The sequence below is a fragment of the Callorhinus ursinus genome, unplaced genomic scaffold (assembly GCF_003265705.2).
Source record: "Callorhinus ursinus isolate GAN/ISIS: 27379988/994484 unplaced genomic scaffold, GSC_fseal_2.0 scaffold8, whole genome shotgun sequence".
Classification (NCBI taxonomy): Eukaryota; Metazoa; Chordata; class Mammalia; order Carnivora; family Otariidae; genus Callorhinus; species Callorhinus ursinus.
The window spans coordinates 42,690,278-42,714,676 of NW_027397070.1; the positions used below are offsets into that span (position 1 = coordinate 42,690,278).

The 24,399-nt window shown below is 46.4% G+C and overlaps 1 protein-coding gene across 4 annotated transcripts in view; it reads right to left on the minus strand.

Annotated features, from left to right (window-relative positions):
- The window catches only part of SLC8A3 (solute carrier family 8 member A3), a 130,648-nt gene that overhangs the window by 24,660 nt on the left and 81,589 nt on the right, over nt 1-24,399 (minus strand). Inside the window, exon 1 of one of the 4 annotated variants that reach the window (XM_073895426.1) lies at nt 16,256-16,371. The exons of the other annotated variants lie outside the window; for them this stretch is intronic. The gene's annotated coding sequence lies outside the window, so the exon portion shown is untranslated. Of the gene's footprint in view, nt 1-16,255; nt 16,372-24,399 lie in introns of those variants that run through there. 4 annotated transcript variants of the gene reach the window in all.

Consider the following 24,399-nt stretch of genomic DNA (forward strand, 5'->3'; position numbering starts at 1 on the left):
GAGTAGGCAGTTACATAGACAGGAGCAGGAGGGGAGAAAGGAGGGTAACGAAGGGGACCCCCACCCCCGCCACTGCCCCGTCTCCGCCCAGAGACTGCCCCAGCTCCTTTAGACCAGCCCTTTTTGCAGTTTAGCACCTCCTGAGAAGCAGCAGATGGGGCTACAGAGACTGCCCCAGCTTTGGAGCATGCGCACCTTATCTGCTAGTAACCCTGAGGCTCTTATAATATCATTATAAGACCGTTTGCATTGTGGTTTGCTCCCCCCACCACCAACCCTATGGGTTGTGCTTAGGCAGCTCATGGGCAGATGACTTACATAAACTTGCACAAACGGTTAGAGGGGAAGAAACCGAGGGGCATTCCTGGGCAGAGCGTTGATAACAGGATGGCAGGGAGGAGACAAAACCAAACCCCCAGAAAATAACAATGAGAAGCTCAGCACGCTGCCTCCCTCCCTCCATCCTCTGTCACCCACTCCTCTCCTCTCTGTACTGTACCGTCCCCTTTTGCTAAATAAAAAACCTTCCCTACTTTAACTCTATCGAGTCTCTCGACTAAATTCTTTCCTTGGAGAAGACAAGGACCAAGAAATTCCGCAACTCACCACCCCAGTAGCCCACCCACTCGTTTTCTATCAGAAGTTTGTTCCTGCTGCTCAGGAAGCTTATAGTTTTGTGATGTGAGCATGTACAGAAAAACCTCCCTTTTGCTGCTTCCCTCTGCTTGTGTGGAATTTCCATACAGTAGTAACAGTAAGCTCTAGGAAATTTATTATCTCGATACAGGGAATCAACATATATGCCTCAGGCAGCTCAAATCAGTCTTGGTTTGAACATACCACCAACCTCAAGGAGGCTCCCAAGCTTGACTATTTCTCTCAGCCACCATGCCAAGATAGCGGTATGTGTTTGTACGTGCGTGCTCACACACATGGAAAATTAATGTGCTCACGCATCGTCTAATTACAACTTCTCTGCCACGACAAGAGTGCTCTCATCTCTTTAAGCTGTGATACAGATCCCTCTCCCTCTTTGCTGCCCTACGGTGGGGAGGGCTTCATATTCCTGATCATGTGTATGGGTGTGAGTGGGGGTATGATGGGGCGGAGTGAGGGTTGGGAAGCTTCACTCTAGGTTAGCAGGAGAATCTGGCCGTGAAAGTCATCCCCTTAAGGGCCTTGCCCAGTTATTCTCAAAGGGGAATTCAGTTTCCAGTCCCTAGAGCAGTGGAGCTGGGCAGGTTTAGGCTCTACATGTGACTCAGTTATTTCTAGCCCTATATGGGCCTCACGTTTGCCCTGCCTCTCTGTAACTGAGTGGGGTCTGGGAAAGGGAGGGTGATTCACAGCTCCAATTCTCTCCCACTTGTTTCTAAGCCAAGAGGGGAAGTAAAACAAACCAACCAACCAACCTACCAATGGTCTGGGGACCTATGGCTGCTGTACCCTGGAGTTGATAAATCCCCTTCCTGGAAAAGCAATGAGAATAATCTATAAAATCATTTTATTTAACAGTGTGCTCCCAGCACTGAAGAGACCAAGTGGCTGGTTATCTGATTCACGGCTTTGGACATGTTGGGTCTCTCTGTCTTGTTTTCCCTCTCTGGTGGGCATCTCATTTTTTTTTTCTCTTTAGATTTTATTTATTTACTATAGAGAGCACGCGTGTGCACGTGCGCATGCAAGTTGGGGGGAGGAGCAGAGGGAGAAGGAGAGAGTCTCAAGCCGACTCTGCGCTGAGCACAGAGCCTGACACAGGGCTCGATCCCACGATCCTGAGACCATGACCTAAGCCAAGTCAAGAGTCGGACGCTCAACCGACTGAGCCACCCAGGTGCCCCTGGGTATCTCATTTTTAAAAAAAAATGTGATCTAAGCAGAAAGAAGAAAAAACTATATTGTATGGACATGAAACTTCAGGTACAAGGAAAACCTTCTAATAATTAGGAAGAGAGAGGGACTGGCTCCTAGGGACCCGTGTCAAACATTGTCAAAGCTCCGTACTTCCACCTTAATTTCCTGTCCACGAGAACACTTATAAAGCCCATACCGCTTGCAGATAATTTCTAGAGATCCCAGTGAATAGCAAGTTCAGGGAAGATTCCTGTCCCTGGGCTGCATGGAGAAAATCCTTCAATTAGAGACTAAGATTAGTTTATTCTACAGACGTTTTCTTGACTGAATCAATCAGGGACTAAACCACGGCAGAGCTGCAGCCTGGCACAACTGCCGTGGGTTCTGTTCACACACAAGTCAACAGGCATGCCGCCCCCCCGGCATTGGGTGATGGACCGCGGCTCTGGATGCGAAAACAGCATGTGGGTCACCGTCAGCCATTGTCACCATTTCAGCGTATTGTGTTGTGGGTCCCAAAGGAGTTGTCAACAATTTCTACCTGTAAGACTTCTGAATGAACTGTTTTCCAGTTCTTGCCTTCTTCTACCAGCCAAATGGCAAATTCTTGTTTTGTACCACCTAGAGATAAAACAGGGCCCAGGCTGTCAGGGGTTGGAGCAGAGCACCTGAGTCCTAGCCCCATCTCAGCTGCAGGAGCGCTGAGCACCCTGTCCCTTCTAATGGGTCAACCTAGCCTACTGCTAGTTTCACAGGACCTGGTGACCTTGTCAGGAACATAGTAAGCAAACTTCTTGGAGAATAGAGTCTAGAGGTAGAAGCTGAGGTTTTCACAAGGGTGAGGGGAATAAAAATCCTATTTGCTTTGTGTTTAAAGCTGTTGATGGTCAATGGAAGAAGCTGATATAGAATAGAGAGTAATGGATCCAGGGCCAGGACCAGGGCAAGTGATGCACAGGTGCAAAATTTAAGGGTACACCAAACAACTCAGTAATTCAGATAAGCAATATTTTAATGCAATATTTTTAAAAGTCAGAATTAATACAATAATCTAGGATGAATGAACAAAATATTACCATTTTAAATAAAGACAGGACCCAACCTTGACTCACCTCTCCCTAACCCTAATCCACTCTGGTGGTCATCGGGTGCCTTCCTGTGTGACAGAGAGAATGTCAGGAAGCAAAAGACTGGAGTCTGAGTTCTGTGGCTTAACTTACTGCCTCCCTCTTGGCCATCCACTCTCTCTTGAGCTTCTATAAGGAGGGCAAGAGGCCTTATCTCTCTCTTGGGATTTTTGTGGGTAATGATATGAGCAGAAAAACACAGCCTCGCTTTTGGACACTGCAGGTCTCATTCAATTCAGTAAGTGTGTGTGTGTGTGTGTTTGAGAGAGAGAGATCGGGCGAGCTGTCAGTAGGGCTCCTACTTCACTCTCCAGAGCTGACAACTTTAGCCTTCCAGGAAGCCAGCCAACTTCCTCAGCCTCACAGAGTCCATCCCTTCCTCACGGCTCTCCCTCACCTGTCCTTCTGCAGCGGAGGAAGCACCTGCCCTGTGGGACAGTCCGGATCTCCGCAATGCTCCTTATTTTTAGACAATAGGGAGGGACTGGGGGAGGGTGGGGAATGTCTTCCCTGAGAACATTGCCTTTGAACTGTGCTCTGGACAGAGGCGGCCAGCTCTCTGTGGCCCTCGTTTCTGCCTCCCTGACCTTGTCAGTTCCGGTCCACCTCTCCTTTCTGCCATACCGCCCTACTCAAACCATTGTCACATGTGGCTGGGACCCTTACAATAGCCACCCAACCCATCTTTCCCTGCTTCCGTGCCTCTTGCAGGCCATTTTCCTCTCTACAGCCAAAACAAACTTTTAAAAATTTTTTAAAGAAAATCATAACATGCCACTGAGTAAGTTCCCCTTGTACTTAAGAGTAAAATTAAAATTGCATAATCTAGCCCAGGAGTTCTGAAACATTAGCTCACTCAAAATCGTCCGGAGGGCTCTATCCCCAGAGTTTCTGATTCAGGAGGTCTGGGTGGGGCCCAGGAATTTGCATTTAAAAATAGGTTCCCAGGCAACTAACTGCTGGGCTTTGGGCTCCAAAACCACACTGAGAACCTGACCATGCCTACAAAAACTCAGCTTGGCTTCCCCACCCCTTACCTTCTACCACGCTTCCTCCAGATGGAGGAAGGCAGTGGATACTCTGTCCTAGCTGTGTCTGCCTTCTGTTTTCTCAAATCCATCAACCTCATTCCTGTCTTGGGTCCTTTCTAATAGCTCTTTCCTCTGCCTGGAGCTTTCCTCCTCCAGATATTCTTAAGACCAGGCCCTTTAAAAATGTCTCAGCTTACCTGTTAACTTCCTTGTCCACTCAATGTGATTGGACTCCAGCTATTGTCCATCAAGTCTCCCCGGTTTGTTTTAACTTGTTTACTTGTTTATCTGTGCATTGTCTGTTTCCCCCCAACCTATACAAGCTCCATGAGGGCAGAAACCATGACTATCTCATTTACCAGCGCCCGAACTATCTCTGGCACAGAGATGGTACCCACTATGTTTGTTCAGGGACTGAATGGACAGTAGTCTAAGTGGGGGAGCCAGGATTCTAACCAGGGACTGACTGCAGAGCCTTATACTGGTCTGAGTGCTGGGGCAGAGCTGTGGCTGGTCTCCCTGACTCCATTCTTGCCCATAAAACTCAACTCCCTTTAGAGCCCAGTTACTGGGCTACTCTTTTTTTTTTTTTTTTAAGGGAGGGAGGGGCAGAGGGAGAGGGAAAGAGACTCTCAAGCAGGCTGCACGCCCAGCGCACAGCTGACACGGGGTTCATCTCATGACCCTGAGATCATGACCTGATCCAAATCAAGAGTCTGATGCTTAACCGACTGAGCCTCCCAGGCGCCCCTGGGCTACTTTTATGAAAAGGTCACTTTAATCCCTTTCCTTTCCCTTCCCAAACAATTCCAAACTTCCTTCCCAGCCTTCAGCACATGCCCGAAAGGAGTCACCTTGGCTAGAACCTGGCTCTGCTGTCACTTCAATACTTCACTCATGGCTTCATTGAAGTGTATTCTCCACGGTTGCTTCTGGCGACCGGTGCCATGAACATCATTATTCATTCTGTCATTAGTGGTTCAGAGCATGGGCCCTATGGTCAGAGATATCTGAACTCTGGGTGTAAGAGTTTTAGGACTTGCAGTAAATTACTTCATCTCTACGAGTCTCAGTTTCCTTGTCTGAAATGGATGTAATAATAAAACCTGCCTCATAAGGCTTTTGAGAGGATTGAGACAATGAAGTAAAACTTGGAGCATGGGAACTGTCATGAAATAAGCAGTCCAAAATGTGACTTAATTCGGTGATGGTCTACTTGTTTAAGTAATAGCCAGAGCCGCCAGTAGAAGGATTCCTCCTTCCCTAGTCTCCAGGATCAGGTCAGAAGAGGGCGAGATGGCTGGTTGGGAGTTTGGCAAGGGCTGGTGTGGGACCAGGCAGGGCATTTTCTGAGCTCCATGGTTGGCCTAAGGAACAATTACAGACAAGGGTATGCCTGGAGAGGTGTTGCATCTCCTCGACACCGCTCCTCATTTCACAGCACCGCATAGTGACCTTAGCCCGTCTTAGGAAGTCCGTTCGCCAATGGAGATCATCCTTCCGTGGCACCTGCTGCCCCAGTGTTAGCGCATGCCTTTCAGAGGGTCACCCTGCCCACTATCCAACACTGCTCTTTGTTCTCCCCTGGGGTAGGAGTGCAGAGGGGGGGTGATGAGGCTGCTCATTTGCCTATTTTCATCCCATCCCATCTTTCATGAAAAGACACCCTCCAGGGTCCTGTTTGATCGCCATGGAGGTTTGTGTGGAGGAAGCAATGGTACCAGTTTGCGTACTGAAGACTCCTCAACCTTGGAGAAGTTCTCCACGAGAGGTCAAGTAAGTGGAGGCAGCATTCGTATTCACTTCCACCGAGCCTGGTCCTGGCTGTTCTTCTTGACGGACAACGCCCCCATCCCCACCCTTTCCTTTTACCAGAGATGCAAGAATCTGACTTTGTAGTCCCAATCAGTGCCCATCTCTCAAGTTCCTTTTCCACCCTGCCCCCACTTCAGTGACTTCTCCCAACCCCGCTCCCTCCCTCTGTGGGCCTGGCTGGGTGGCCTAACCGGGCTTGGCGGTGGAAGAGAGTCTGTTTCCCTTCCATTACATACCTGCTCTTCCTCCAGCTGCCACCTCTCAACCCCGTCCGGGGCCAGAAGGTTTGTAGTCAATACTCATTTTGAGTGCGACATGCCCACACTTCTGCCCTCGCGGTGGAAAGCCTGGGTTCACTGAGAGGCTCGGGCCAGCTGACAGGCGCCAGCCCAGAGCACTTCTGGAACCCTCAGTTTAAAAACCTGTTTGTGTATACTACCCATCCGTGGGTTGCTGCCTTCCCAGTGCCATTCAGGGCATGCCACATTCAGGCAGAGTTGTTCACCTGGAACAGAAGGCCGCGACACTCCGGGGTGATAAAAGAAAACACACCGACAATGACAGTAATGTAATACATTTAAAACTACACCTGCCTGGAGGGCCTTTAATCAAGGATTTCGAAGCACATTCTCCAGACCTTGCCCATTCATCTGTACCACATCCCTGGGCAAGAGCAGACAGGTAGGGAGCAGAGCGCCATAAATAGAGTACTGTATCATTATCTGTGACGCGAACCCTATGTATTTAGACAGCATTTCTCTGAAGAGCTAAAGGGCTCCCCACACACTGTATTATCTAATTCTAACTCATTCATACAGCAGCCCCCAGATTGGCTGCCTTGCAGGGAGTTTGGAAACGCTTTGGATCCACAGAAATTCACTTTGATGCCTTCTGCCTCCCCTCCTGCCCCTGCTTAATTCACAGGCACTTCCCAGTGCAGCTCCCATGAACCCTCAGGAGCCAATACCATAGCTTGACTCACCTTGTCTACACACCACACACTCGATTTCACTCCTGTGATACTAAGAGCTGTAGGAAGAAGACACAATACACTTCCTTGCCGTCAGACTTCATTTGGGTCTAGTTTGTTGAGTTTTTAAAACCTTGTTTGTATGGACTTCATGATTATAATGAAGGTACAAGGCAGGGAATGGGGTCTACAGGGTACGCTGACCACATAGGCCCGTGGTCAAGGCTAAGCTACCAGGACAGCCTCCCTGTTCACCTTGAAAATGCACATCACCTTTAAAACTGAGCAAGTAGGTTTTCTTCACTTGTAAGAGCTTCTGTATTTCCCTTCCACTGATACCATCAGTGGAAGTGATGTTCTTCTGTTATATACTCATTGTCCACGTCACAGTTGTAAAGAAAATCAATCGAGTGTGTAATTATTTCCTTATTTGTCTTCCCCACTGTCCTGAGCTCCAGGAGGGCTAAGGCTGTACTCGTTTTACTTGTGTCCGTATGTCCGGTGCATAATAAAAATATTTGTGGAATGACTGAATGAGGGAATGAGTGATGGTGTGAGTCACAGTAAGCATTCTGTGGTTTACAGCTTCTAATCATGCCCTTTGTTTTACCGGTTTAAGTTCCATTTTAGGGCATGATAAAGGCCTCCACTCCCACTCCGTGTCATCATGCACCTGGAAAAAGCTGTCTCACCAGCACTCCCTCTGGTTCCCCTCGGCCCTCAAGGAACACCTAGGGGCTGCTTGGGTAGAAGTCATATATCTTCCCTCTCCTCCCGGTTTCCATCACACTAAGTGTAATCTCATCCAATAATTTAGTGGAGCTCTGCCCTCATCTTGGTTATATGACCTTCCCCAAAAGTCCAGTATCCCCAGCAAGCTCTCTCACCTACATCTGTATTTGTGATATGGCGGGAAAAACACATAAACTCTGGGGTCCCAGACACTTGAGTTAAATTCTTAGCTCTAATGCTTACAGCTGTGTGACCCTGGCCAGCTTCCTAAGCTCTTTGAGCGTCTGTGTCTTCAGCAGTAACACAGAGATGATAGCATCCACATCGGGTAGTGTGCAGCCTAAATGAGAAGACACAGGCAGCGGGCTCAGTAAATCACTGTTCCCTGCCTTTCTCTTCTATCCTCGACCCTTCCTTTGACTCATCCTCCCTCCTGGCTGCCACTCATCCTTTGGATGCTTCTAGCTGTCACCCCCTAGGTTTTAGGCTCCATGCTGGAAGTGTTGAGACTCAGACTATATTTAGATGCCTTAGCTCTTTTATCTTTTACACCATTGTGTTGCTATGGTGATGGCAGAGAGGGAAGGGGGAGGACAGCCTGAAAGGAAAGATGGAGCTCAGCCATGAAGATGGGTGGATCTGGCTGGGGACTGCTCCCAGCGAGCTGGCTCTCTAAGAACCCTTACCTGTGCATCCCATCATCAGGAGGTGCCCCAAGGAGATAGGAGGAGGCAATGCCCAGTAAAGGTTCTTAAGAAAAGGGGAGATAAAGAAGAATGACCGTTGAAAATTGTTCATTCTGCTGCCCAGGCACAGCCTTAGCTCCTGGAGCCTTCCTCGAATGGTTTCTTTATTAATTAAGTCCAGAGACTGAAAATGGGGCTCGGCAGAGGAATGACATCATAATGTTGGAGTTTGGAGGATGCTCAGACCAGACTCCTTCCCAAGAAGAAAGTCCCCTCTCTTGCTGCTGAATGTGGGGGAAACTCTTGTCCCACTCAGTCTGAGGACTTGGAGGAAGAAACAACAGAATTCAGTGGAACCACATTACAGCCCAGGATTGTCATGGATTCAGTCCGTAGGGGGAACCAAAGTCACACAAGGGTAGAAAGGAAGAGAAGGCTCCTCTATCCATAAGCAAAACTCCATGTACTCACTGGATTTGAATGTGAACATGGCAGGCTCCAAGCTGATGATAAATACTGGCACTGTAGAATAAGCCAGTTTTCCTAAAGCTACTACTCACACATCATTTCACTGGATCCTACAAATGGCCTGGTGAAGTAGGATTATCTTTACATGAGGAGATGACACAGAGAGGTTGGCAACTTGCCCAAGTCGCACAGCTGGTAAATGGCAGAGCAGGGATTTGAACCCAGGCCACCTGCACTCCAAATCCAATGTTCTCTCCATACCAATGGCTTTCAAAAACAATTTTTTAAAGCTGAAGAAAACTTGTGTGAAGAAGGAAGCCTACGGTGAAGTATAACCAAGCACAGCAGGAAAAGCAGAGGTGCTGTAGTTGAAGTGGAGGACAACCTCTCCTTCCAGCCTCACACGCAGGAAGAGAAAGTTTTAAGCAAGCAACCCTTCTCAAAGTGTAGTCGTCAAAGTACCCATATTACAAACATCTGGGGTAGCTGTAAAAGTGCTGCTTCCCAGGTCCCAATCCCAGATTCTGATTCAGTAGATCCCAGGAGATTCTGATAAACACTAATTTAACTGGAGGTAAACTAGCAAACTCTCGAGTCAAAAAATTGGGAGAAGGGACATAACAGTATGATATCTTTCTCTTTTCCTATTTGATTCCTCAAGCTCATTTAGAGCAGCCTAAGGTCAGGCATCTCAAAGCAATCAGGCTGGACTGTTCTTTGCTTTTCAACTGCCCTCTGGGCCTCAGCCAGTTGCTAAGCCCTGGGCTCTAGCCTACAAATGGTCATCAGGGTCCAGATGAAATCACAGCCATTGTCTGACCTTGGTGAGGTCATCATCATGCCTAACAGAGCAGATATACATGCAAGGAAGCTCTGGGTAGGGGTTGAGAGAGTGGATACCATACTCAAGAGCACAGGAGGAATGTTTATCAGGTGAAAAGTCCCAAAGGAGCATGTGAGAGTTGGACTGAAAATAGACTTACTGGCCAAGCACAAAGTCTGGAAAAATATACAGGGGCATGAAAGCCCACTCATTGATTTCCCATCATTGAAGGGTTGGGAGAACTATACGACAAAGGAAGGAAGTCCTGATGATGGGTTGAAGGGGGCAGTCAAGATTAAACTAAGGTTTTTAGCTCCCCTGTGTGCTGAAGACCTAATGATGCCCCCCCCCCCCCCCCCGCCTTCTCTATAAGTTATAGCTTCCTCTGGGCCAGACACTGCTTTACACAAATAACTCATTTAATTGATCCCAGATACTATTAGAATTTCTAGTTTGCAGGTAAGGAAACTAAGACTATTAGAAGTTAGGTAATTTTGCCCAAGGTTACTCAGCTAGTAAGTGACAGAACCAGGATTTGATCCCAGTGGTCTGATGCCAAGGCCTGTGAATATTCTTACCCAAAACGAGCCCATAAAGTAAGTGTATGAAGTCCAACTAGTTCTCATGATGACGGTTTTTTCAATCTCAAATTATTTCCATTTTTTCCCAATCTTGGGGGGATGATCCCTACTTAGCTGATGTTTTGGGGTAATCCAGTACTGGGAAAGTGAAGGAATATCTCCAAGAAGGTTATTTACCCAGTTTTTTCCCTTTCTGCTTCCTGATCTTTCAGCAGGCTGCATTTTTAAAGTCTTTTTAAAAAATGTATTTAAAAAACCGCCAACAACAAAGGACTACAATACATTTATTATGTAAATCCTGCCTCTAAGGCACAGCCGCTGTCCCATCTGCTCCAGAAACCTTCCCCCGTGACTTCCCCTGTGGGAAGTCTACTCCCTCTTCAAACCTGGTCCCATTTCCAGTTTGTAGGAACCACTTGGCACCCAATACCCACAACCTCTGTCTTCTCCCGTCTTTATTGTCCTATGAGCTCTATGGGGGCATGGCCATGCTATACACCTCTCTTTTTCTCCAGCACTTGGCACAGTGAGGTTAATTTGAGCCACCGAGCATTCATGCAGGAACAGGAAGTTGAAACAAGGGAAACCAAAACTGAAGGAGGCCAAGGAATTATGGGTACAAAGGGAGGTAAGAATGGACAGCCTGAATTCACCAGGCTTCTGTGCAATTTGAAGATAGGAGGAAACACCCTTGAATACATTCTTTCTTTTCCCATTTGCATTATTCCCTGGGATCATACTCTCTTCCACTTGTCATTTGTCCTGGGTCTAAGCGGGGATAAATATGCAGGAAAGGAGATAAGGACAGGGAGGAGACGTGACCCAGCCTTAACTCATTATCCCAGCTCGTGGTCCAAAGAAAGTTGGCTGGTTCTAGTTCTAAAGTGTTCTGAGATTCAGATTCAACATGACTGGTTTCTACTGTGCCATTTTGGAAACTGACCTGGCTCCTCTCCCCAGCATGTCCCTCAGATTCTGGCCACATATGTACAGTTACGCATTTTCCAAGAATCCATCCCCCAGGCATGGAGCCCTCTGATTGAGATATCTTCTCTCTGGATAGCCCTTTACAGTTGACAAAATGCTCTCTCATGCATGACCATTCAACTGCTTCCCCACTATCCTGTGGGGTAGGCAGGGCAATTATCAGGGACCCCACTCTACTTATTGCTGAAGATGGAATTACGGGGTTAGTTTGGGTTCATTTCCTCTCTACCAAAGGAAAACAAAATCCTATTGGAAAGGCAGCTGGCAAATGTCTTAAGTTTTGGAGAAGGAAGAGAAGGAGAGGAGCCAAAATTAATGATAACACCAGACAGCAGACAACTGACCATGTTTTGCATTCCTAGCTGCCTAGCACCAACTTCCAATACCTGAGGGAGAGGGAGTGCCAGTAATTCTTTGCATTTGCCGTGGACACTGCTGTTTACAGAGTTATTTCATTTTATCCTCACAACGACCTAGTGAGGTCCATGTAGTTACAATCACTCATGTTTGAGGGGTATGGCAACTGAGACCTAGAGGGATGAAGGGATTTACCCAAGGCCACACAGCTGGTAAACAGCACTGCTTGGATTAAGCTCACATCTTCACATAACAAGGCCAAGGTTTACCCAATCCATACCTGGGCATTCTGAAGGTAACAACAGCAGTGTACTAAGATGCTCCACTTCAATGGACTGGGCATATTACTACAAAGGAGAGAAAAGCAGAGATGTTGCTGTTAAACTGATCTGCGTTTGGGTCACAGCCCTGGCACTTGTAACCGGATGACATTGGGAAAGTCGCCTTTCACAGCCTCATTTTTCTCCTCTGTAAGAGGGTGGCATGAGGATTAAGTGATACATCCTCCTGCAAGTTGCTTAGCACACATTGCTCAATATCTATCCACTGCTGTTGTGATTGTTGACAGCAATACTGACATTAATTGCTGAATTTGTTTTAATTAAATGATCCTGAATAAGATTGTATCATCTTGGCTGTTTTCCAAGATGGAGGTGGTATCCCACACGCTTGGGCGTCTTCTCTATTTTGCAAACTTCCCTATCCTGTTTCCTACAAGTGGCTGTAAAGTTACTTCTCAAGCAGGCCCTCCATTAAGAGTAGATTCAATGCTTGTTGCCAACCTTTTTGGGCTGGAGGATAGAAATCCTGTGGGCAGGTGGTTATCTTATTTTTTTCACCCTGCTGGCCATTATTCAGCCAAGCTTAACACATTTCTGCCTTTTCATGTTTTCCTCACACTCGGTCTAGTCAAGTTTCTAAAGAAGCAAACTTGTCACTGAAGCCATCAGAGAGAACACTTAGCATTTTCCTCACATGCACACATTTTCAAAGTACTTTTCCATCTCTCTCCAGTGTTCAGTCTCCAGAGGGAATGTGGTGTCCAGGAGTGTGGCATTAAGAGAGTGGAACATGAAATATTTTCTGGAATTGCTAATGCCTAATTGGGACTCAGAAAATATTCACTGAGGAAGACAAGAAATGGAGTTGGGGAGCGACATTAGGGACCTGCCTCAGGTCAGAAAACTGGATTGCAGGGTCTAAAGTGACTTCGGGCTCCAGATTTCTACAGTTCTGTTTCCCAAATGGCATTTGAAATGTTTGAAATGGGAGATGAAGAGCAGTGGACATGTCAGTACAAGGATGGAGGAAGAAGATGCCTGGGAGGTGCTCACGTGTTTTCTAAGGTGAACGATGGAAGGGAAGACGTGACTAGACAAACTGTGTGGGGTCGGGGGGGGGCAGGGAGGGGAGGAGTGAGTGCCCTCATGGACTCCAGAAACTCAATCCATTTATACATGGCTATTGAGCATCTTACGGGCAAAGCATGTGATAGGCATTAGGGGCTGAAGGAGTTACAAACACGAGTAAGACATTGTTTTTTACCTCAAGGAGCATGGCACAAAGCAGATTACAAACTTTGAGAAACAGTGACCTAGAAGGAGGCCTGGCCATATTCACAGTGTACAGATTCCTGTCCGTGGAAATTTTGCCCCAGCTCTAGTCTTGGGAAAGAGAGTGGATTGGCACTCCATTCTCCACGCACGAAATGAAGCATACAACACATACACAAAACCATATGGTAATAATAATAACAATAATAAAACACAAAAAGCAGATTATAATTTTCTCTTTCCTTCCTCCTTAGGCTTTTTTTGGTATTGACACTGAAGGTGAAATGTTGACCTGATTTCTCCTGCATAACAATGTTTGTAGTTTGTGTAGGTGACTATTTAGTGTGATGCCCCTGAGACATCTTTAAGCTGCCCAGCTCCCCACCCTCACTGACCCACATTGACCAAATCCCTACAATATGCCCAGTATTGTGTTTGGCACCCAGTCAGGCATCATAATAGAGATGGCAAGCTACTCAGAGATACATAAAAAAGTTTGCCTACTCTTTGAGAATTCACAGTCCAACGGGGGAAGGCAGAAATGTAAGCAGATATTTACACTGCAAACTCAGTCTGACTTATGAAACTAGGAAGGACTTGGAAGTTCCTATAGGTCCAAAGCCACACATCACTCCATAATAACACCTATTACTTACATATCATTTAATAGGTTCCAGGCATTGTTTCAAGTGTCTTACATGTACTAACGTAACAAATCTCCATAATCCAGCAGGGTAGGGACTATTATTTTATCCATTATCCTCTTTCAGAGATGATAAAACTGAGGCACAGGGTGGTTAAGTCACTTGCCTAAGGTCACACAGCTGATAAATGACAGAGATAGAATTTGGACTGAGATAGCCTAGCTCCCCAGTCCCCATACTATACTGCTTTTCAAATGAGATAATAAGAGTTGCTGTCCAGGGGCGCCTGGGTGGCTCAGTCATTAAGCGTCTGCCTTCGGCTCGGGTCATGATCCCAGGGTCCTGGGATCCAGCCCCACATCTGGCTCCCTGCTCAGCGGGAAGCCTGCTTCTCCCTCTCCCACACCCTCTGCTTGTGTTCCCTCTCTCGCTGTGTCTCTCTCTGTCAAATAAATAAATAAAATCTTAAAAAAAAAAAAAAGTTGCTTTCCAGTGAGAGAGAAGGGGATAGTGGCCTCTGTCATCCGCTATCACCTTCGGGTCTCTCTGGCTTCTTTTCAACCAACATTTATCAAGTGCTCCTTACGTGCCAGACACCATGCTAAGTGCTTTCAACACATCTCACTTACCCCTCATTACAACTGAACGAGGCAGGGACTAGCACTCTGCCCTGTTATGGACTGAATGTTTGTGTGTCCCCCCCCCCCCACCCCGCCCCCAGATTCTGGAGTTTCAAGAACAGTAAGATTAAGATCTTCTAGTTCCCTTGGCTTAAGACTAGCCACACCAAGCCCTCACTCTGGGAATGTGTTTGTATCCATCTTGCTGAGAATGAATCAGAATGCAACACCCAGACCCCCTACTACACGGAGCCAGTGCTCAGTCAGGAGGGCCGGAGCCCCCCGTGGTTCCAAAAGTCCTGAGTGACGGGAGTCTGGGGGCTGTTGCTGTCACCTTCCACAGGCGCCCACTGTCCAATGCACAGGCCTCCCCGTCTTCAATGATTATTTAAGAAAACAAAAATTCTCCAAGGATCGCTAGCCATCTAACAAGTTTTTAAAGTCATTACAATTACCCAAAGGGAAAAAGAATTCAGGATCATTCCTATCTCCACATGTCCTGGCCAAAGTCCAAGCTAGAGTATTACCAAGAGAACCATCATAAAAATGAGAAAAGGAAAACAGTTGCACGAAGAATAAGGAGCCGGCAGACAGGCAGATGGCCTTCTGAAGAACCACCTTCCTAAGAACGCCCCTTATCTATCTCCATTATCTATCGATGGCCCAGCAGTCATATAAACACTGTCCATCATTGGCCACAGGGGCCTGTGTCCAGCAGGCTCAGACACTTGCCACTTGATCTCATTTTTCTTCACTTTTTTTTTTTTATAGCTCTGCTGTAAAAAATATCTTGAGTGCTACAGTCCCCTCCCTTTCCCGTCTTAAGCAGTTACTGTCTATCAAATACTCAATTCCATTTTCTGGATGTACAGAAAAATCACTTGAGCTGCCATTCACAATTTTGGCTCTTGAGGCAAATCAAACAAATTCAAAACAATTGTTACAAGAGCTAAAAGGCAAAAAAAAAAAAAAATAATTCAGCACCAATGCTTTTGCTCCATGTACTGCCTGTCATCCCTACTTTATACACAGGAAACACAAGGGCCAGAACTTTGCAACCCATGTAGTTTCCAAGTGGGAAATTAACTAACCAGTCTTCCAAATATTCATAGTTCATCTATATTTGCAGGGAAGTGGGCTGGAAACTGACAAAGTATAAGTCAGATTTTGTGCCCACCAAGAGTTTGCAATACATGTAGTATTTGGTAGTTATAGAACAGGTACTATAGGAAGTGTTCAGTCAGTGGAGAAAATAATTACTTGGTAGGTATTAAAATGTTCTTGGAAGAGCTGGGATGGAGCTGATCATTAGGAATACATAAGGTTCAGGTAGGTGAAGTGAAGAAAAAACTTATAAACTGTGTGGCATTCAAAGAGGAAAATGCAAAGTGTATTCAGCAGACCATGGGCAGGCCATGTGGCCAGAGCAGAAGGGTTGTGGAGCCAGTGGGTAATGTCTTATACATCTGGTTGGTGATGTTTTGAGAACTAACAAAGCCCCTCATCTAGACAGGAGTCCCTGGGGCATAGAATCCATCTGGGCAAGTTTTCTGGGAATGCCAGTACCTACCACCTCCTCTGGATACTGCTATTTCTTTACCAAGGGTTGGCTGAGAGGCACAACCGCTCAGAGCTACATCATCTGGAAACCGCTCAGAGCTACATCATCTGCCACCCTCACGTAATGGTCTCTTTCCCTAGCAGGCTACAGACCCCTTTCCTGCTGTTTCCTGCCCCGGTCTGCTGACATGTGGATCACTTGCCTTAACATTGAAGACCTTGGTACCTGGCTCACCTTCTTCCCACCAGCATCCTGGGTGATGTTAGTGGTCCCAAAAGATGACTAATCTTTGCCCCTCGATCCACTGACTGTGACATCTTTAATGACCTTCACCTCCACTTCAGCCACCCATTCTCAAGCCTATACCTTGAGTTTTCTCATCCCCTAGAACTGCTCCATCTTTGAAATAACACACAAAGGTTCACACATCCCAAATCTGAACTTACCATCTTCTTTACCAAAGCCACCTCCCCTCCTTTCATCTCCGTGCCAATGGATCACACCACCATGCATTCATTCCTGCAACCTGGCTCCCTCTCTGGACCACCCTCACTTCCAGTCAGGCACCAGATCCTGCTGTTTCGACCTTCTTATAGCTCGTGAGGACAATTCCTTCTTGCCATTCTCCTCTGAAACTTACTCACTAGCCACCTCTGGCCTGGATTCCCCTAACAGTCTCCTCACCCATCTCTGTGACCCGATTCATACCCACTCAGTTTCCTTCTTATAACACAGCTATAGCCATCTGGTCAAGCTGCAGATCTCACTAGGCACCCCCCCCTTCTCTTTTTAATGGTTCTTCGCTGTTCTCCAAACTTTCTGGCACGCTGTAAAAGGCCCGTTTCTGGACTGAGGCTACTTGCCCTCTTTTTTCCCCAGTTCCCACATATCCTCCTAACCTCAGACATCACCCTTTCTGAGGCTCTTTTCCCAACCTCCCCAGACTGGATTGGTGGGTCTCTCACGTGGTCGTCCCAAAGCACCTTGTGCTTGCTCTGTGACGACACTTCTCATGCTCACCTGAAATTTCTCGTTTACAGACTATTCCCAGCACTAAGCACAGGTTCCAGAACATAGCAGGAGCTCACAGATGCTTGTGAAATAAACAAGTAAACAAATGAATGATTGAAGAAAAGATGCATGAGAAAAACACTTGGAATACAGAAATGAGAGGTCAGGCAAATAAAAGATAAATTTAAGGTTTCATACTGGGTGACGGAGGTGGGGATGATGGCACACGGGCAGAAAGAGGGGACTTCCAGAAAAGGAGAAGGAGTTGGTTTTGATGAATGAAAATGAGGCTTTTAATGTGGGCATGTTGACTGGGAGATTATGGGTAGCCATAAAGGAAAAGGGTCCAAGAGTCACAGATTTGGGCTTTATACACACAGAAGACATCTCTGAAGCCATCTGCATAGATGGTATCTTCAATATAGAATTGAGAGAAAACAGCAGCTGACAGAGACTTCTTCATGTAGGAAGTTTTTCCCATTATCCAGATAATTCAGGTCTAAAGCGAGGTTTTTAACTCTTAATTTTCTGAATAATTGTCTCCACTGTTTCTGACTTCGAAGATCTGCTGTTTTTTGTTTTGTTTTTGTTTTTTTTTTCCTCCTCCTAATGACTATTTCTCTTTTTGGAGCATATTTTGCTAACTCCAGCTGTTAATTGCCTCATCACACAATCAGGCCATTGTGACTTCTGTAGGCTGCTTTATGAGGCATGATGCTTATTTTTCAATTGGCTTCTACTGTTTTCCCCCCAAAGATAATTTCTTTGATCAACACACTGACTGGCTATTGATCCATCCACATCTTACCAGACATAGTCTTGCTCACTCTCCCTCTTGCCACCTTTAAGTTGGTTGTCCACACAAAATCTGTACTCCGAACTTTCTTCTTCTTCATCTCCAGTGACTACTCGTGAGTCCTTAAACATATCACATAACACGGGCACATCCTTATGCCTACCTGTCAATCCCAAAAGCTCAGTCCTGTTAGTAGGTGAAAGAACAGTGCCCTGGCACTTTACCAGGACTACATTTTACCCCGAGGACTCCAAATCAGCTAACATTTTCCTAATGAAGTATAAAGGTTTTATTTAGTGAAATCACAATTATTTTTTATGTTTGAAATATAAATACACGAGCACTTCATGAATCTAGGAATGTACTTTCCTATCCAGGATAGAGTCTTTGGTCTTTTGAAAGAACTTGTATATAGTGGTCCTTATTCTAAATACATAGACTGTACTAAATTTTTGCTCCATGTAGAATTACTCCAACATGTCCTTGATGAGTTTGTACAGCTGGAAGTAGACCTGCTGTTGAAGTATGGAACTGCATCCCAGTCTTATGAGTTGCCCTGGTCAATTCTGGAAGTATCTATGTGTAGCAAAAATTTTCTTTGTTCTAGGGAATGGGTCTTAGCCCTTTGGGGTTCATGAACTGCTCTGATAATTTAGATGCTTTTTACCAGAAAAATGTACACACTCCAACACTATATTCTGTATACAATTTCAGGGGGTTCACAACACCCTATGAAAAACCAGCATTGATCTCCTAAAGGCCCCTGGGCCCCAGACTAATAACTCTTAGACTAAGAGCTAAAGCTCAGTTTGATGGGTGAGGGATTTCAGTAACTTCAGAATGGGCAGAAAACAGCTGCAATGAAAATGTGAACGGCTGGGCGGTAGCTACAACTCTCAGCAGGAGACGCATGGCTTGTGAACAATCATGCCCAGCATGGCATTGAGTGAGCTGCCATCTTTTCTTCTGCAGGGTTTCAAGCTTTCTACTCATTCTATTATGAGGTTTTATTTTATGGCAACAGAACTCTGATTTGATGATGAAAGTCAGCACAAAATAGCTCCTTTTTTTAAAACAAAAATTTGCCTTACAGTCATTTCAGCTAAAGCAAATGCACTTTTTAGCAAGAGGGAGGGGAGAGGGAGCAGGAAAGGAGCTGCCTGCCCTTTCTGCCGCTCCCCCCACCCCTTGCTTCCCACAAATCTCTAGCTCCTCACTTTCTCTAATCTTACACTCCCTTGACTTCTACTCGCCTTCATTAGATCTCATTTCATTTTCTTGAGGCTGGAGCCTGAAAATCCTAGATCAGTGCCAATCTTCTAAATGTCTGGTGTCTATCTCAGTCCATATTGCTCTGCACATATCTGATTTCTGAGTCGCACACGATTCTCTTGAATCCTAAGGGGGCAGCTTGGTGCTTTTGATCATTTGAGTCAACATCTCCTATGTTCCTTTTCAACCTGAGACGACATAATCTCCCTCCTTCAATATTTTTTTTATCTTAACTGACCTTTAATTTTTGAAAATATGTTTAAAAGCACACCCGAAGGATACAGCAGCTTAGTAACCACTAGTTACAAACTGCATCACGATCTGGTTTGTCTATCTCACCATCACCCTTATAACTGCATTTACTAAGGTTTTATATGTACAGGGAAGCTCATTAGTTATGGGGATGGTTTGAGACTTTTCCCTGTCTTCCCAAAGGAAAGTCATTTAAACGGAATCATGTTAGATAGTTTTCAAGCCAGCATTTGTTGCCGCATTGCTTACTTTCCAATATCTTCCAGCCCATATACTTTGTTCAGGTTGTTATTTGATTCTACTCTAACCATATCTTTTCAGAGTTCTTGTTGTCCTAATTCCACAAATATTTTCAAAGAGCCTTATTCTTCAATCCTTAACATCAGGGCTTTACCACCCTCCCTTTCTGGATTTTTGCTACTATGTTTATTTCTGGCTAGAATTCTCTTCCTCCTTTGTACATCTGGAGGATTCCCCATCATCAAGTGTCCCTCAGCTTTCCTGATGTCCCTCCTCACTCTAATGGAGACCCACATGGATGCCCCTCCTCTGGCTCTCAAGGCTCTTATGTCATAGAGCTTAGGACACTGTGTCATAGCTATTGACTTACTTGTCCATGCCCACACTTCCCACTAGACTGAGAGCTCCTTAAAGTCAGGGATTGGGTATTATTTGTCACCTAGAGTATCAACCTCCTTCTTTCAACCCTCTGCTTTGGGGTATGTTCATTCTTCTAATTCTAACCATGTGGTTGAAATGGAAGCCGCCATCTCATATATCCCACTTCCCTGGAAGAGTGAATGGTCTGCGTGATTTCTGACACAAGAGGGACAGTCTGCCCCCCAACATTTACGCTAAAGATGTGATCCTGATGGCTTTTTGCAGCTGTCTCCAGCCCAGTGACGGGAGCCAGTCTGAATGAAGAAAGCTGGCATGGACGGAGAAGAAAGAAAGAATCCTGGAGGCATCGGAATGCCTGGTTGTGGTCATCCCTGAGACTACCATTCTCATGTTTTGCGTATGTGATCCAATGAATCTCCCTTCCTCCAAAGTGAATGCAAGTTGGGTTTCCACTGTTTGCGGCCAAAGAATCCTCTCAAGTAATGTTGACTGGCTTCTTCATGTCTCTTCCTCCAGTTGCTGACTCAGGGCTTGGCATTCAAAAGGGGCTCCATAAACTTAGCTGTTGTTAATTGAAAGCCTGATATCATGTTTGTTGTCACGTGAAATCAAGGACTGAGGCAGGAGTGAACACAAGTCATATTATGGTAGGTGTATGAAGGTCACACCTTAGAGCTGTACCGTGATGACACCATACACATTCTAAGCATCTATTTGGGTCTAAGTTTTTTCTGTTGGTATCTGATCAACGTCCTAAAGAAATGCTGACTGCTTGCTTATTTATTGTCTAACTAAGAATAATTAGCTTTTCTAGGATACAGCCCTGAAAGACAAACTGAGGAAGACTGCATGCATACATAAACAATAACGGGCTACGCGGCTGCCCAGTTGGCTTTCCATTTGAATGGTGGGAGAGAAGACAGCTGACATGGACATTGTTTACCAACTGTGTGGCTCTGGGAAAGCAACTTCAATTCTCTGGGCCTTGCTTTCCCCCTGTGCCAGATAGAGGGGACTTGCCTCACATACCTCATGGGACTATTGAGAGGAAAACGCATATGGTGGCATTTTGTTTTTGTCAAGTCCTTTCTAGGGGAATCATTTCGGGCCCTTCTCTGAACAGAGGCCACTATAGGGCTGACAGGTCTGCTTTGATAAATACATGGCCTATGGCAGGGTCACTGCTTCAAGAGCAAGGAGCTGAGGTGAGCCATCCCACGTCCAACATCCACTTTCTCTCTTTCCTCTCCTCCTGGCTCAGTTGTCAAACAAAGCTTCTAGACACTCTCCACTCTGCCACTGCTCAGAAAGCCTCTCAGCCTTTGGCTATGAAAATGGATCCTGAGTCTCCTGCCAACCTGTTCCATCCCTTGGAACATGCCCCTAGGTATCTGCCCTGGCTAACGAGTTGGGCTGAACCTCAGTGAAATCCGACAGACTATTTCCTCACAGAATTCCACAGCTTATGCAATGTCCAGGCTGCCTCTGTAGAACAGAGCCAGCCTGGTCTAAGACCTGGTGATGACAGCTGGCCAGACGGTGTGGGCCAGCATGGGCAAGCTGCCCAGGAGCCCCATCCAGCTCCAACTCTGCTTCCTTCTTGCTGATCTCTGCATAAGTAGCTCCCAGCAGCTTCCCAGTCTGCTTGACTGGAAAGGGACATCTCTGACACCTATTCCATGGCCTCCCCTCTGTTAGGAGGCAGTGGTAGAAAGACACAGGCTTTGGAGACCTGGACTCAAATCCTAGTCCTGCCACCACTGTGAGTACTTTACACAGGCTGTAAAATGGAGATAATGAAGCCCATATTACATTGCAAGAAGGACCAACAGTCACATAGGTGCTCGGTAACTGATGTTTCTTTTTCCATCCCTCAATTATAAAATAGTCCCCATCATTGGGAGATCTTCTATCTCTTGCAGAAACTTGCATGCAAACCTGAAGCCACAAGTAAAAATAACGCAAAAATACATTTTTTTGCAGGAAAAATCCATCTCTTTACCTCCCTCGCCTGCTGAAACCCAAATTCTAGGTTCTGCATTCCCCTGGCAATAAGGGAAGAGACAGTCTGAGCTATGCTCCTTCCAGGCATGGGGAGGTTGGCGGGGGGAGTAGGGCTCACTTTGTCAGCCTTGCTCAGGATGAAGACAGACTGTCCCCTGCTGCTGTTGGCGGGGCAGAGATCTGAGCTAGGTACAGCTAAGCAAAGCCCTGGGGGCTGGCAGTGTGTGACAACAACAAAAATAATTCCCATCTGCAGAGGCGCTTACATTTTTCAGAACACTTTCTCTTCTTTTATCTGTTTTTCCTCTACAATATCCATGTGAGATGGGCATTATCATTCCCAGCTGACAGATGAGGAAATGAAGCAGACAGCAGAGTATCACAAGTGGCTCTTAGGAATCAGAGCTATGTGTGACTCAGCTGTGTGACCTTGAACTAGCTGCTGACCCTCTGGGCCCCAGCTGCTTGTCTATAGTATGGATCTGAAAGCACCCATCTCATAGGGCCGTTGGGGGGTTTATGATGGCTTGTCACATGGTAGAAAGAACGGAGGCTCTGGAGACGTGTATTCAAATATAGAAACCCTGGATGTTAGTTCCACAAGTGCACCACCACATAAGAGATCAGCAAAGATTTGGTCCCAAGATCCAGGTGTCCCGATTCCAGAGTCTGAGCTCTTCCAGAACTTTGCTTAGGATGCTTTTCCCCTGGGGTTTTTGAACTGAGTCTGTCCTGAGAGGCCCCAGCGCCCCCCCCCGCCCCCCTCCCGGGCCAGCCAGTGCTCTGTGGAGGCTGTAGGACCAAGCAGAGAAACCATACATCCTGTCAGGATCAGATACCACGTCTGGGAGGCCAGGCACTGATACAGAGGCCAGAGATCTGCATCCCCAGCCAGGCTCGTTCTGCACCTCAGGTTCTCCATCTGGGAAAAGGATGTGACTTACTGCTGCCTTGCCTTTTAAACCCCACTTAGACCATCTCCACAGCTTCCTGGCCAGCCTCCCAGCTGCTCAGAGGCCTGGCCGCCGTGTCTTTTTCTCCACTTCTCTGCCCTTCAGCTGGGCCCCTGACCCAAGCTTTCCCTCTGGAATGTGGAGTTTTAAGGCTACCGTGGCTGCCTGAACTGAGGGTATGTAAATTCAGGAGTGCAGATGCAGGTTTTTCCATGTGCAAGACGAAGCAATGAGATAGTCTGCAGACAGGGAGAGGAACGAGATGAGACGGGGAGAAGCAGGTGAGAACCCATGGAGTTCCAGGGAAAAGAGAGGGAGGCACCGGCAACACCCCAGGACCTCAGAAGGCCATCTGCCCCAACTTGAGTTCTGCAAGATTCCTTTATCTATATGCATTCGACATTTTTTTTTTAATGTAAGCTAGCTTTGGTGGGTTCCTGCTTCTTATAACCGAAAGTGAGTGACAAGGATAATATGTGTGTGTTCTTCCTACCTTGCCCTTAAAGGGCTACATCACTGATGAAATGATAGTCCTTTGCTGTTCCTGATGGTGCCCTGTTGTCACAGCACCCAGGCAAGACCCTGGACTTCAGAGGCTATTGCTGAATGCCAGCCACTGAGAATGAACAATCACGCCAATGCAGGTCCTGGACAGTTGGCCACTGCTCTATTGTGCAAGAAGATGATCTATCTCAAACTTTCCTTTGGACATTTTCAAGTGGGAAGCAATATGGAGTGGTGATTAAAAGCATAGGTTCTGGAGTCAGCTGGCCCCGTTTTGCATCACAGTTCCAACTCCCTGCTGGCTGTGTGATCTTGAGCAAGTGACTCTATCTCTTGTGCCCCAGCTTACTCATCTGTAAGACGGAGGATATTCACGGTACTTGGCTTGTAAGGATATTGTAAAGATTGAGGAGTATAAGAAATAAATCCTCAATACATGTCCCCTGTGATTTTCAAGTCCTAAAAAGAACAGAGAAAGCAGTTGGAGGAGAGGCTATGGCAAGTGGGGCCGTGAATGGGGTTTGGTTTCGCCTTTTCCACTTTGGTTTTATGAGGGATGTGTAGGGAAGCTGGTAACTTATTGCAGAGAGAACTAAGACCTCCAAGAAGGGCACGTTGAAAAAGAGACGCTCTAAGGGACTGGCTGGCTCAGGAGAGAAACAGCCTGTCAAGTTCAAGGAAGGCCCTCAGAGCTCTCCCTTGGGGAAGCACCTGGCGAGGAAAGGGAAATGAAATGCTGTCCTCAGACAGGAGAAGCAGGACGGTGGGGCCAGACGAAGAAGAGAGAAACCTTCCACTTCTGGAGTAGGAAGGCAGGGCACAGTTACACAAGCAACATTAGGGAGCCAGGAGGGCTCAAGAGAGAATGCAATATCTGCTCGGAAATTCGGGAAGAATGGCAATGCAGGAGAGTCAGAATGAAACTCATGGAAATCTTGATCGTAAAGCTTTTTATGAATTTGGATACCGCCCTCAGAAAACCTTTGGGAAAAAAAAAAAACCACCTCCATGAGGATGAATGAAATCCCAGCAGCACATCAACAGACTCCTTCTAGCTCATCGATACAAAGTTACTATAAATGGTTCTGTGCACAGAGAGTTGTTGAAAATGTATGACAGGCCATTGACACTTTACTGATTTAGGACTGCAGACTCTCAAATCAGGTGGCTTGGGTGC